This window comes from Pteropus alecto, unplaced genomic scaffold (assembly GCF_000325575.1).
Source record: "Pteropus alecto unplaced genomic scaffold, ASM32557v1 scaffold94, whole genome shotgun sequence".
NCBI classification, from domain to species: Eukaryota; Metazoa; Chordata; class Mammalia; order Chiroptera; family Pteropodidae; genus Pteropus; species Pteropus alecto.
The window spans coordinates 3,623,066-3,636,039 of NW_006437736.1; the positions used below are offsets into that span (position 1 = coordinate 3,623,066).

Sequence of the window (12,974 nt, forward strand, 5' to 3'; positions counted from 1 at the left end):
AAGGCAGCTGTTCTAAATTTTGAGTGTCTTTTGTATAACACGGGCATTCCTTGGGCTATTATAGATGGCTTTTTAGAAAAAAAGGTATTGTCAGTTGACTCTAGCTATACCAGAGAAGGAGTCTTATTGTGCAGAGTTACAGTCCTTCTGAGGCCTCGTGCTCTGTGTTTTATAGACATGACCACAAATGCTGCACTTAATCGGCTGTCCATTATATGTTTGTACATTAGACAGTAAAGTCTCCTAAATTATCAATAAATCACTACAACAGGGCAATGCAGAAGTAAACCACAGACATTTTATTCATTCATGAGTTCCCAAGAGGAGCTTCATAAGAAAATGGTCTGGAAAAATTCCCAGAAGGGAAATAATCCCAGAATATCAAGAGGCACCCCTCCTTAGTCTAGGAACTGGCTGTAAAACCTAAGAGGCTTCTCAGAGCAGAGTGAGTGGGTCGATGGTTGTCTTACCTAATCGTGTGTATCAAGAACGAGATTGAACACCGATACATAAGGCTCATATCCCAGCCCCACTACTTACTAAGCATATGACCAGAAACGAGTTACTTAACCTTCCTCTGCTTCTGTTTCCTCCATTACCCATCTGATAGAGTTATTAAACAGTTAAATGAAACACTGATATTAATATTAGCTCCTGACTTTTTCAGCCAGGAAACAAACCACTCTATATCTTTCAATCAATAGGAATTTAATAGAGGAAATAGATGATATAGGAAACTATAGAGCTAAGATACCAAACGGATACCAAGCTCAGAGATTAGAAACAATGGCTTGCTGTTAAGGCTGGAAGAACAGTAGTAGGCTGTCCTATAGTAGCTGAAACCATAGCAGGGTCTGAACTGGAGCCATAGAGGAGATGCCATAGGATGCAGAGAGGAGGGGGAGAAATGCTCTGCTCTCTCCCCAATCCTGTCTTCCAGTTTTCCACCAGAGCCTCCCAAGGCTGAAATTCCTGGGAGCTATAGGGTCAGTGGTCCAAGCAATGTAGTGCTCTGAAATACAGAGCAGATTGAGGGAAGGGCAGGGACTGTCTCTCACCTTTGCTAGGAGTTTGAATTTCAGGGTTACTGTATAATCCCATCAACTCCCTCAATATTTTAGCATTTTATTTTAGAAATAGCACATGACTATTTTGCAACCAACCCAGCAGTACTGAGCATCCCTCATACCTCTATTGTGGGCCCTAATTGACATTTCCCATGGAAAAGAACAAGGCTACTTGGAAAAATGGCTGATTTGATGTCTGAGGCAAGAAATATATAGATGAACCTGGGACATTTTATTATGTCAGCAAGCAAGAAATCCATCCAAGACAATTGAGCCATGTCTAAAGGACTCAGGAGCCAACTTTAAGAGTTTCCCACTAGTCAAAAATGAGACAATTTAAGTATCAATAAGCACAACTACTACAATGGATTAAAATATATGAAATATGTAAAACTTCATGAACTTATAATGATACTAAAGGGAAAACAAACCTCACTGGTCACCTTTGGAGAATGCTAGGGGACCAACTGCTATGGGCTGAATTGTGTTCCCCTACAATTCATGTTGAAATCTTAACCCCCAGTATCTCAGAATGTGACAGTATCTAAAGATAGGGCCTTTAAAAAGATAAAGTTAAATGAAGTCATTGGGATGGATCCTAGTCCAATATGACCTATGTTTTTAAAGGAAGAGGTTAGGACTCAGACACACAGAGGGAAGACCATGTGAAGACGTGAAGAAGATGGCCACCTGCAAGCCAAGGAGAGAGGGCTGAGAAGCAACAACTCTGCTGACACCTGATCTCAGACTTCTTGCCTCCAAAATTGTGAGAAAATTTATTTCTATGGTTTAAGCCGCCCAGCCCATGGTACTTGCTGTGGCATCCACAGAAAACTAATACACCAACTCTTCATTCTGAAATGTGGTGAGTAGAGGGAAAGAATCAAGCCTATATAAACATACTGCAGCATAACCAGTTGATGAGAAAATGTTTCTCCTTATGGGTATATTTGAACTAATACATAAAAAAGGGATGCAAGAATTTTTTAATCACTATTTACAAAGACTTCATCTAAGGATACAGTATTTCTAAGGCAATGTCATCATTATCAGCTACCATCACAAAAAGGGACAGTTCAACATCATGGCTCCCAGTGGGAGTATACGATGCTGTCTGTAAATTACTTTTTGCCAAACTCAAACTTGAATCAGACCCATGCTCTAGATCTCGCTGCTAATTCACAGAAAAGACAAGGGACAGAGGAACATGTTGGAAAACAGCAGAGGGATGCGATCAACAAAATCCAGGATACAGGAAATTCCATGGGATGAGTGGCTTGGTTTCCTCAAAACAATTCATTGCAACAACTAAAAATTTGGAGGATAAATCTGTAGATTTAAAAAGGCTTAGGTACACTTTTAGAAAGTTCCATTTGTAGATCTTCAGATTCTATTTCAAAGAAACCAGTTTTTAAAAATTATGAGACAAACAGGGAAACTTGAACACTAACTGAATATTTAATATTAAATATTTTTATATTCAACATAAAAGAATATTTTGAGTGTCATAATGGTTTATGGTTATGTTTTGTAAAAGTGTTTATCTTTTAGAGATACAAACTGAAATATTGATGGGGAAATGATATACTATCTGGGATTTCCTTAAAAATAATCTAATGTGGGAGGCAGAAGAAGCAGGTTATAGATGAAATCCATCCATCCGTGGGCTGGATGTCATGAAGCTGGATGATGGGTACATGGAGGTTCACTACACTAGTCTCTACTTTTTTTTTTTTTTTTTAAAGAATGCTCTAATGGTGCAGGTTATCAGGCAGAGGCAAACATGCTCAGTCTTAATTACTAGTAATTCAAGAAATGTAATAAAATATACCTTTGGTCTATTGAATTAGCAAGTTTTATTGTAATGGTAATTCTTAATGGTAATGTCTAAGGTCAAGTAAACAGACACTTGCATGGATCCTAACAGAAATATAAATTGATAAGTACAACACTTGGAAAGCAATTTTGTAGTTCATAGTGAGAATAATAAAAGAAACATTTCTGTCTTACTTAGAAGAGGGAGACATTTTTTATGTTCATGCTCTTTAAACCAGTAATTTCATAGAACAGTTCTATATCTCCAATTCTAGAAATAAAGAGTGAAAATCTTTGTAATAATAAATATGTTCACTGCACCATTATTTATAATAGGGGGAAAAAAAACTAGAAACGAAAGATAGGTCCAAAACCAGGTTAAATTAATTAGAGCAAAATATTATTGGCAATTAAAATGTTTAAAAGCCTTGAGGCAAGGCTTATGGAACAATAAATTTTTTTAAAAGATAGGTTGACCCATGAATCATTTTATGGTTGTAACTTATGGTGCATTGGAATTTGAGAGAGAGAGAGAGAGATAGAGAGAGAGAGAGAGAGAGAGAGAGAGAGAGAGAGATCGGAATGATGAGAGCTAGCTAACTAGCTAGCTAGTTAAGATAGATATCTCTATAGATGAATAGACTGATACTTTTCTCACAATGTGACACTGATCCTCCTCTCTTGGTGGAGCTTTGTAACTACCTCTACCAATAAAAGTGACAGAAATATTGCTCTTGACTCCTAAGCCTAGCTCATGAAAGACTCCTGCCTGGTTCTCTCTCTTGAGTGGTTTTGGAATCCTGAACCATCCTGCAGACGTCTACCATGTCCCCGAAGCTCAGGCTGGAAAGACTACATGGCCAGACCACAAAGAGGGAGAGGAAGATGCCTAAGGAGTCCCAGCTGCTTGAGTTTTCAAGCCCAGGCACCAGATTCTAAGAGCAAAAGCCACTGAGAAGAATCCAGCCCCAGACTGACTGCTACCACATGACTGACCCCAGCCAGAGCTGCCAGCTGAGCTGCCCAGAAATTCCTAACTCACAGATAACAATTGACTATTGCCATTTTATGGAACCTAATTTTGGTGTGATTTCTTTGCAGCAATACATAACTAACTAATATATAAGTATATAAAATGTGTAACTTATATAAAGTACCAACAAAAGGTACATTAAAAAAAAAACCAAAAAAAGATACCCCAAAATATTAATAGTGATTATCTCTTGTGGGATTATGTGTCTATGTTTTCTTCTTTCTCCTTTTTTCTAAAGTTTTTGAATGATCGTATATTTCCTCAAAAAACTGAAAAAATAAATTTTATGTTGAAAAGCATTTAACTGTGGTGTTTTTGTAATCCAGGCCCCTTCAGCCAGTTCAAGCGTTCCCACCAGGGTTCTGAGGAGCATGTGCAGGTGAATGAAGCCAAATCAGCTGAAGCCTTGAGGGGAGTTCTTAGAGACCATCTTGTCCAGCCCCCCAGCTATTCTAAACCTCCTGCATGCCTGCCCACGAAACAGTTGTTTTCCAGCTTTCCTGTGAACTAAAGTCTCCACGATGGGATTTATCTCATCTAGAGCCAGTTCTTTCCATCTCCAGCCTCCAGTGACAGAAAATCTTTCTTTCTAATGAACTGAAACATGTCTCCCTGGAGCTTCCACTCACTGGTCCTATTCATGAACTATTCATGAAGTCTTTGCTGGTGCCTGCCATGGGCCATGCATTGTTCTAGGCCCTGAGATACAACAGGGAACAAGACAGATAAAATCCTATCCCTAAGGAGACCTTTGAGACCCAACCAAAGTGACAGAGGTTACCTTGTAAATATCTAAGGGAAGAACATTCCAGATGGAGGGGCATCGAGGGGGAAGTCCTGAGGCAGACACCTGCTTGGCATACCTGAGTAACAGCAGGAAGGCCAAGATGGCTGGGGAGTGGTGAATATGGGAGGGAAAGGCAGGAGAATGAGGTCAGGAGAGACTGGAAATGCAGATCATAAAGACCTTGAGGGCCATGCCGAGGACATTGGATTTCATTCTAAGTGTAACGGCGAACCGCTGGAGGCTTTCAGGCAGAGGAGTGACCTGAGCTGAGTGATGTTTTCAAAGCGTTGCCTGGCTGCTGCGTGAGAACAGAAGGAGAGTGGAGAGCAGCAGAAGGGAGGCCAGTTGGGAGGTTGCCGTAGTCGTCCAGGCAGCAAATAGGTTAGAAGTGGCTGGATTCTGGATATATTTTAAGGGTGGAACCAACAGGATGCAGGTATGAAAGTGAGAGGCAAGTCAAAGATAACTTAAGTCTCTCTTCAATGAGCGAACTTAACAATAAATATTGTGTAAGATGGCAAGGGGGTACACCGGGTATGAAAGTGAGAGGCGAGTCAAAGATAACTTCAAGTGAACTTAACATCAATAAATATTGTGTAAGATGGCAAGGGGGTACACCTACGAATAAGACAGGGTTGGTTCATGTACTCCCCTGAAAGAGACACACGTTCCCAGACCATTTAGATCGGGCCTCATATAGTAAAGACACTGTAGTTAGGCTACATGTTAAAATGAGCATACTTGGGAGCCCAGAAAAAGGGCAGGAAAGACTTTCTACTGGAGAAATACCTGTCTCATTCCAGGGAATGAGACCAGCCTGGCTGAGGTCTACAAGCAGGAAACTGAGGGAGGTGGTGAGGACAATACTAAGCACTAGGTGGTACTAGAGGTTAGTATGTAAGATGGGACATGGAAGGACATGAGGACAGCAAAGTGCGCAGAGACCAAGCTGAGGGCGGTTGGGCCGTCCTTCGGAGTTTGGGTTTACCTTGAGGACTGTGAGGGCCACAGGTGAGTGTGAAACCAAAAAGATGTGCAGTGAGATGTGAGCCTCAGAAAGATTATTCTGGCAGTCCAAGTGTGGGGAAAGGAGTCAAGGTCAAGTTGGAGGCCAGAGGGCCAATATGAAAGCTACAATAATAGTACAAGGGGGAAATGCTAAGGGACTGAAGTGAGAGCAGATAGAGGCAAAGAAACAGGGGAAAGATGTGTTAAAGAAATAGCAGGTAGGATGGACCTCGAGGGCATTATGCTATGTGAAGTAAGTCAGACAGAGAAAGATAAACACTGTGTGATCTCACTTTTACGTGGAATCTTAACAAACGCCAAACTCATAGATATAGAGAATGGATCGGTAGTTACCAGATGTGGGGTGTGGGGGTTGGCAAAATGGGCAAAAGTGATCAAAAGGTACAAACTCCCAGTTATAAGACAAATAAGTCCTGGGCATGTAACGTACAGCATGGCGACTATAGTTAACAATACTATGCTGTATATTGGTAAGTTGCTAAGAGAGTAGATCTTAAAAGTTCTCAACTCAGGAAAAAAATTGTAACTGTGTGGTGATGGATGTTAACTAACCTTATCTAGGTGATAATTTCACAATATATACATATATAAAATAATGTTATACATCTAAAACGAATATAATCTTATTCGTTTTAGATGTCAATTATATCTCAATCAGTGCTGTATATTGGTAAGTTCCTAAGAGAGTAGATCTTAAAAGTTCTCGACTCAGGAAAAAAATTGTAACTGTGTGGTGATGGATGTTAACTAACCTTATCTAGGTGATAATTTCACAATATATACATATATAAAATAATGTTATACATCTAAAACGAATATAATCTTATTCGTTTTAGATGTCAATTATATCTCAATCACAAAATTTAAAAAAATAAATAGAAGGTAAAATGGGCAGGTCTTGATGACTGGATGTTGGGGTGACTGTGATCTACGATGGTTTCGAGTTCCCAATGTGGGTGACTGTGATGGAAAATTAGGGAGAAAGACAATGGGTGTACTTGGACATATCCAGTTTGTTTCCTGAAGGACACTCCCAAGCGGCTGGTCATACAGGCAGTTAGATATGGAAGTCTGAAGTTCAGGGGAAAGGTCAAGGCTGGAAATAGATACATGTCCGTTTCATTTCGTCCCCTGAGGCTCTATAAGTCAAGTCTGATTTGCTTTTCACATGGAGGTCCTCCAAATACTTGAGGACAGCCTTGACATTCTTTAACTCCACCCCACTGAGCTGCCTGGAGGCTAAACCCTCTTGGTTCCTCCCGTCACTGCTCACTGGGGGGCAGTCAAGCAAAGTGGTTGAAAACCTCGCTACTCAAAGTATGGTCTGTGGACCAGCAGCATCACCTGGGAGCTGTGAGAAATGCAGGATCTCAGACTCGCCGCAGATCTACTAAAGCAGAGTCAGCACTTTATCAGCATTCTGCCCCTACCCTCTCCCACGGTGATTCGTGTAGAGCGCTGGTATAAAGTACAGACTAGTTTCACACTGCCAGGGTTTGTGCTCTGGCCCTGATACTTATTAGCTGTGTGAGAGCAGATTATTTAAACTCTCTGTGCCTCAGTTTCTTTTTCTATCAAATGGGGATATAATTTTAGGACTTACTCCATACGCTTGTTATAAAGGCTTAAATAAAGCCATCCAGGTAAAGTACTTTATATCGTCAGGCACTAAGTAAGTGTGAGTTTATCAATGATGATGGCTCCAGCCCCCTTACCGTACTAACTGGCCTTCTCTGAATCACTTCCAATTTGTCTACACCTCCTTTAACGTAGACCACCCAGAGCTGAGCACTACCACTGACTGTGGTCTGGCCAGCCCTGAGTAAATTGGGCTAGTTCATTCTAGATGCTCACTTTTATACGTGCTGCCTTCAGGTATCATAGAACAGAGTCAATAGCATATAAGGGCTAAGAGTTAGCGAGGGAGCCAGAGTGCCTGCTTCTGAATTCTGTTCCTACGACAAGGTAGCTGGGTTGCCTTGCACAACTCATTTAACCTTGCTGTGCTTGTTTCCTCGTCTATAAAAATGAGATAATGATAATACCTACTTCATAGGGTTATTTTGAAATTTGTGTAACTTAAAAGTGCTAGGATAGGTAGGTCTTGGAGCATATAAAGTATTCATTAAACATGATAATCAGTCATATCTCCATATACGGTAGTGCGCCTCACCAAATCGTGACATTTTAAAGGTCCAGAAAGATTAAGAGGCATGCCCGAACCACAGCAGCTAGAGAGGTGTCGACCAGAGACTGACTCAGAAGCCAGGCCCCTTGACTCACGTCTGTGACGCCTCCTCACAGCAGGTACATCACAGGCTATGTGAATGGGATCCTCATTGTGCACTTAACTTGCACAGCTGTGAAGGATGGGCCCACCCTTTCTGTATTCAGAGCAGCAGAATTCAGCTGCCTTCACATTTAATGAAGGGGTGTGGAGGGAGAAGAGGACCCATTGTCTATACTCACAGAATCTTAATGTCTCTGGATTTTGCTTCAGGTCAGTAATAGGTTCTGTAATTATGACAAGTGTCAAGTTAATTTCTGTGAGAACTGATTTTAACTTTTCTTCCTCCCTTATTGCCTTAAGTCTTAAAAAATGTTGATGGCAGGGATTTTGCCCAGGAACCTGGTGCCGAATGCATTCATTTCTTCACCTTTTCCTGTAAGTGTTGGCAAAATGGCAAAGAAATAATCATCTCTTTTGGTCTGGTGGTGGGCTGGGATTCTCTTGTTTGGTTTTGATTTGCTGACTCAATACCAGAAGCAGGGTGCTCTGCCTGGGGCAGTGGGACACCCATGAGTGAGTGTGATGACAAGACTGTGGACATCAAACTCAAGTGAGCATTGGAGTTGTCATTCTCAACCCAACTGGGATTCAGTAGTTGATTTGGTAGGTGAGTATGGGGTCCAGCATTTGGATAAGAACCCCAAGTGCTTCTCATGCAAACATTCACTCTGAGAAACACTGAAGTATAGTGTAGATTAAGGGACTTGTCTTTGGAGTTAGATAAAGGTCCATTTCCTTGTGAGATCATAACTTCTCTAAGCTTTGGTTCCCCTTAGCATGAGCCAATCACTGAAGCCACCTCACAGCATTGCAGTGAGGATTAAATGAGATAAAACATATAAAACACTTAAATTTTGTGCTTCAGTAGTCTGTGAGCTCAATAAAAATAAACTCTATTCTTGAAGAAGCAGCGTAGCCTTTGGTTATAAGCGCAGATGTTGGGATCCAATATATCTAGTTTGAAATCCTGCTCCACCGTTTACAAATTGTGTGACCTTGGTTTCCTGTACTATAAAATAACGAGACTAATACAGCTCCTCCATCATGAAGTTGTAAAGATGGAGACAACACGAGTCAAGAGCTGAACACAACGCCTGTGTAACCATTCGTGCTACTCCCCAAATATTTCTGGCTCTCCACCTTTCAGGCACACGATAGAACTGTACCTTTCCAATTTAAAGTTAGGTGTAGTCAGGTGACTTGCTTTGGCTAATGGGACGTGAGGAAACCTGATATGGCACTGTTGAAGTTATCAGGGATGGTGTGCAAACTGCCACGTCCCCTTTGCTCTGCTGGGAAGACCGTGGGAACACAGGTCATGATGGAGCATCTGTTGATCTAGATCCTGGGAGTCTGTGAGGGGCAGAGCACAATGAACAGGTACACTGAGCAAGGGAAAAAAGCTTTAGTTGTGTTAAGCCACAGGAATTTTGAGGTCATTCGTTATACAGCATTACCTAGTCCATCCTGCCTATTATACCTGGTATACAGTAATCTCTCAAATTATTGCCAGCTTTGATTATTACGATCATTGTCCATCAGTGGCTTACAGCTCATATAGAGCAGAAGCAAGACTAGAGAAAATGAAATATTAAATAATAAGCTTTCACTCCCTATGAGAAGTACTAAATAAGTGAAAAATTTCAATATAGCGTACATTCTAGAAGGCAGTGAAGAGAAAGAGAGTGTGACCTACAATAATTAGGAAAGATCTGGTTTTATAAAATCCAAATTTACTGAGACTTTAATTTTTGTTCTAATTTTTCTGTTCTATCTAAAGTAAAAAGAAATTTAATTCCTGATGTGTCTTGTCATATACCCTAGACCGTGAGTTCTTGGGAAGAATCTTGAATTGATTATTTAAGCAATTATATCAAGCAGGCCTCCCGGACTATTACCTGCTTTTATTAAATCTCAAGACAGATGTCTTCCTTTTTTGGCTTTTCATTAAAGAAAGAGAACTAAACAAACAAACAAACAAACAAAATGGAAGGAAAGAAGTATAGTGAATGGCTAGGAAATAAATTGTTGTCCTTTCTTACTAACAGCATTTCTCCCCTTTGCCTCCTCCCTGATTGGAAGCAGTCTGGGCTCCTGTCTGCTGTCCAAGTCAGTAGGATCGAAGGGCATCTGGGCAGTAGGACTGGGATGAGAAGGCTGCAGTGGGGGACACTGTGACAGGGACCACAGTTTCAAGAAGCAGGTGCCAGCATGACACACCAAAAGGCCAGGTGAGAGCAGCCAGAGCCCAGAGCTTCAGGTCAGAGTCACATCTGTGAGTGGTGGGAAGACACTGAGCATGTGCAGACACATTGCCCCTGCCGTCATGAGGCTGCCTCAGCTCCCTCTTACACCCAGATGCTACCTGAGGAAGCGGGTGGGGGAGGAGGAAAAACACGTCCGACAGAAGTCAGAACTCCTAATCAGCAAACCGATGAGGTAAACTGAAAGAGAATTTCCCCCAGAGAATGGGGACTCCAGAGCAAGGTGAGATCAGTTTTAGAAAACTAAAGTACTGTGTTTCATGCCTGAATAATTCTTGATTCCACTATGTATTTACTTATAATCGTATACAGTGAAATTATGATGATTACACAATACGCGCATTTGAACAAGCATGAAAAAAAATTAATCCACCAGCCGTGTGGCTCCTTTCTTGCAAGACACTAAAATGGCATTCACCAATTCAATAGTCCTCAAATTTAAAGCATGCATCAGAATCTCGGGAAGGCTTGTTAGAATACTGGTTACTGGGCCTACACTCAGAGCTTCTGATTCGGTGGATCTGGCCGGGAGGGGTGGGTGGGGCGCTTAGAACCTGCATTTCTAACATGTTCCCAGGCGATGCTGATGCTGCTGGTCCAGGAACCACTCTTGGAGAACCACTACACTAATTCACCTAAGTCTAGTGTTTAACTAAGACTTCCTCTCTGTGGTTTCTCTAATTGATAACAGATACTGGCAGATGAGAGACTAACGCAGCTGCAGCTATTGGGTTTTCCTTGTTGCAATGACATTCATTTTCTTCTTCATCTTCATCATCACCCTCGCGGACACTTACTAAGTATTTACTATGAGCCAAGCACTGTTAAGGGCTTTATACAGCTAATCTTATTTAATCCTCACAAATACCATTACTTCCATTTTCAAGGCAAAGATAGTAAGGCTTTGAGAAGTCAAGGAACTTATTCAAAGTTATAGAGCCCCCAAGTTGGCACAGCTGGGTCTCCAACTGGACAACGTGACCCAGAGCCCAATTCTAACCCACTGGTACTTCACTCTGTCACTTGAGGGTCTACAGTCTCTGAATTGATAAAACAAAAACAGAACCACTGAATATAAAACAAAAACTTCTGTTTCGTTGTCCTTAAGCCGCTATAGACACTGGGATCTTTTTAGACATGTTTCTCCATAGCTTCTACCCCAACACCATTTCACTGGTGTTCAAGCTCTTCCCTTCTCCATACTTGACCCCAAAGTTTCTATTGATTTCTTATCAGAAAGTTTAGCTCTCTCTGCTTCCTTGTCACTTTCTCAACCATCCCTGGTTAGGAGTGGAAGGGGGCACATTTCTGTACAGAGAAATGATACCCTTTTTGCGAGCAGAAGCAGCTGTCAGCAATTGTTTCAAATAGTAGTGTCTATTTTTCTGTTTAATATGCAGAGTTTAAAAAACTTACTTGTATAGAGAAGCAAGTCCAGTAATGGGCTTGAACAGGATGAACTTGAACAAGAACAGTGCATTAAGTCCACCTTCCGCAATGTGTGTTTGCCCCAAAGGGCATTCATCACTATCTTTTTTACGCCAGCACCCTGGCTTGCTGAGTTTTGAGTTACCCCCGCCCACATGGCAGATGTCCTCAGCAGTATGAGCCAACCTCAGACCCAAAATTTAACTTTAAAAGAATTAATCAGAGCCATGACTCACATCAGTCAGCTGCCAAGAATGCGCTCCTTAGGTTTGCTGCACAAGAATTTCCAATCTGGGTGCTACATGGTGGTGGCAGGACAAAGTCACCTTCCTGAGTTCATCTGAGCAGAGAAAGTGTGTTCTTCCCCTTCCTCCACTGCTCCAAGCCTGACTCAAGTTCTGCTTCTTGGGAAAATCTGAATGGAAAGCCCACTGCTCCTTGCTGCTCCTCTTCTGGGATCAACAGCAAATTCCGGCTGGGCCCAGCTCAGCACAGGACAGGGATCAGCTGGATTGTCCCACACTGCCGGGAGGCTGGTGGAGGAGAAGGGGAAAGCAGGGAAGGAAAGAGGGGAGGAGCTGAGGGTCGGGGAGATAGAACCACGACAGTGTGGCCACTGGTCAGCGTGGGTGGTCATTGGTTAGTTCTGGGCTTCCAAGCAGAGCCTTTTGTACCGTCCAAGATGGAACTGATAAACGGGCACTCACTCTTATCTGATTTACATCCTCTCATTCTCTTTTTCAGACACATTCTTTTTTTCTATTTTTCTGATTGTAAAAGAAATACATGCTCACTGAGAAAAAAAATGAAGGAAATAAGAAAATCAAGATCCTTCCATCCAAAAGTAATCACTGTTTCAAGTTTTTTGTATGCCCTTTCAGATGTTTTTAATATATCTAAATATATAATTTTAAAAATAAAATTGCATCATATCGTATGTACTGTTTCACAACCTGTTTTTCCCTGCTTCATATGAAATTGCGGATCTCTTTCCATGTCAATCAATACACATCTGCATCATTCTTCCTGGCTGTACATTATATGGCAGACTATTATAATTTATTTAACAGTCTCTCTTGTTAAACTCAGTGCTGGACTAGAGTCCTCTTCCCTCCCCACCTCCCACCCAGCAAACTAACATATAACAATTTTCTTCCCACAGCCATTACTAGTTCTGACTTTTCCTGCTGCCCTGGGGCTCCGAGGTCTTTCTCCTGTTGCCTCCCCATCTCCTTGCAAGCTCCAGGTGGGTGGGACCATG

The 12,974-nt window shown here is 41.6% G+C and overlaps 1 long non-coding RNA gene across 2 annotated transcripts in view; it reads right to left on the reverse strand.

Annotated features, from left to right (window-relative positions):
- Positions 1 to 12,337, reverse strand: part of LOC112481877 — a 52,918-nt gene extending 40,581 nt beyond the window's left edge. For both annotated transcript variants that reach the window (XR_003047071.1, XR_003047070.1), the window contains exon 1: positions 11,950 to 12,337. This is a non-coding gene — a long non-coding RNA (uncharacterized LOC112481877). The remainder of the gene's footprint in view (positions 1 to 11,949) is intronic.
- Positions 12,338 to 12,974: the final 637 nt, after the last annotated feature.